We start from the raw sequence: 2,392 nt of genomic DNA, 5'->3' as shown, positions 1-2,392 counted from the left end.
TTTCTTTGTTAAGAAGCAAACAGATTTCATATGGGTCATCACAGGAATTCCAACCTTAACGCTACCACCAACAGCAATCTTACAAGAGCTGTGAACTATCTGGCAGAAAACTGGCAGTTTCATAACCAAAATCCAGTTCTGCAGGGAAGGCTAAACTTCTGCCCTTTTTTTCTGATACTGTTTTGCTGTTGTGAGAAGCAATGCATATGGAAGTCCATTAGAGCCTAAGGCTATTGTTGATGTTGTCTTGACTCATTCTTGGCACTCCCTCATCTTCCTTCGATAGCTCAGCTGGTAGAGCGGAGGACTGTAGGCTGACTGTAGAAAGAAATCCTTAGGTCGCTGGTTCAATTCCGGCTCGAAGGAAAGATTTTGGGGGTGGCTGTCATTTTTTTTTTTTAATGATTTTTGTCTTTCGCTCACTTCTGGAATTTACAGCTTGGCAAAGCTGCCCTTTCCAGCCATACTCCACTCTAGGTCCTGTGAGGGATTTGCTCTACTTTGTTCTTCTACCACTTTCAAGGATTTTGTTTCCTACTTTCTGATTCTTACAGCAATGGCACTTTGTCATGTGTCTACCTGATCAGTCACTGCACATTGTATGGGATTCTCTTCTTCAAGGACTCAACACCTTCTACAGACCCTTGTTAGCTAGAGCAGACCTGCAGCGTGGAATTGGCAGAACCTCTTTTAGCAAACTGAGTGTGAGAACCTGGAAGAGGTCAGGTTACTTTGCTCTGAGTGGAAGGGAATGAAAGAAATGGGAGAAAAAATGTTTTCATGATGACAGGAACTCCACAATCCTTCAGGTCCAGGTATTTGTGACAGTCACTACGTGCGTCTGTTAACAGTAACCTCATGAGAGTTTTGTGTGTGCTGCGTGAAGGTTTATCATTTCTGTGCATGTTTGCTCATTTCAGTAAAGAGTTGTAAAGTTTATGTCTGTTTGTGAAGGAAATGGGTAAAAAAGATGCATATGGAAGAAAACCACGGGCAAGGTTAATGAGGTTGCATTCTAAGAACTCATACATACAGAAGCCAAAATGAGAAACTTCATGAGAGTAAAAAACAGGGCACTGAGAATCTGTAAAAGAAAATTTTGTTTATCACAGGAAACTGACTCACAGAACTCGTTTTCACACGACACAATCAGCTCATAGAGGTCTGTAAGAAACTTCATTAAAGAATAGATTAGACATTTTCAGATATTTGCATTAGATGAGATGACATTAGGGATCCAAATTTGCTCATGCAAAGCTGCTCATGCAAAGCATCTCCTCATGCAAAGCTAAGCCAAACAAAGACAGGAAAAGGAGATGGCATCTTTGCTTACCTTTCATTGTATTTTAAATATGCTTAGGATTTTTAATAAAAAATATTTGCTAGAAGTTGGGTCAAATCCATCAAGGAACTGGTACTAAACTGGAATGAATAATCAGGTGATGTAATTCCAGTATTTTATTTTTATTTTTTATTATATTTCTTCTTCTTCTTTTTTTTTTTTTTTCTTTTCCCTAATTAAAGTTGGATCAATGACTATTGATCATAATAGAACATCAGATTTCTTTGTCCTTCCAAATTCCTCTCCAGCCTGCATAGTGATACACACATAATCTCATAATCACAATGGCTTTTCAGCATAGGGAGGCACAGAACATGAGGGAGGCAGTTTTGTGTCTCTGAACAGCACAATATGCTCTCCAGGCCTTGTGGGACAGGCCAAACATTTATTGCTCCATAGGATGAGGTTGTGAAGGCAGGGTGGGAAGGGAAGCATCCTCCTTGCAGCCCTGCTAATGCTGCCAGGGAGGTGGCTGCACGACAGCAGCATCTCAGGTGGGAATCTAGAAGTCCCAACAGACATGGAGGAGGAGGAGAGGGGTATGAGCCTGAATGACACCACAGGAGGAACTCGGGCACACTTTCTCCTGAGCTCCTGGGACAGATTTCCTCCTCACAACATGCCATTTATGGTCCTGGTGAGCAGTAACACAAAGCAGGAGTCTTTCCAAATGAGTGAGTACTTGACTCATGCACTTAATTGCTGCAATATGCATGACGCTTTTGATTCAAAATCTGCCAATAATCATGAAAAGTAAACCCCTGTATGCCAAATTTTGTGCTCATATCAGAAGAAGGGCTGATATGTTCCCTGAAATTGGGAAACAGCAGTGACTGGTGGAAGGACTGACTGTCTCATAGGTGTTTTGTTTATGAGCACGTCCTTGCTCACTGAATGTTTCACTCTGGTTGCACAAGATGTGATTAAAACGAGTGGAGGGAGAAAGGTTTAATTAAAAGTATGTTCTCATCACAATGTTCTTCCTCTGGTTAAAAGAGTGAGCTGTTATGGCATGGAGAATGCTGTCTGACGCAGTTAGCCTCTGTTATG

The 2,392-nt window shown here is 41.3% G+C and overlaps 1 non-coding gene across 1 annotated transcript; it reads left to right on the top strand.

Moving 5' to 3' along the window:
* The first annotated feature begins 276 nt into the window (after window positions 1-276).
* Window positions 277-366, top strand: TRNAY-GUA (transfer RNA tyrosine (anticodon GUA)). The gene is given in 2 exon segments: window positions 277-313; window positions 331-366. It is a non-coding gene; the product is annotated as a tRNA-Tyr (tRNA).
* Window positions 367-2,392: the final 2,026 nt, after the last annotated feature.

The sequence above is a fragment of the Phasianus colchicus genome, chromosome 3, assembly GCF_987193195.1.
Source record: "Phasianus colchicus chromosome 3, bPhaCol1.hap1.1, whole genome shotgun sequence".
Lineage (NCBI taxonomy): Eukaryota > Metazoa > Chordata > Aves > Galliformes > Phasianidae > Phasianus > Phasianus colchicus.
This window is presented reverse-complemented; position numbering and strand designations above follow the sequence as displayed.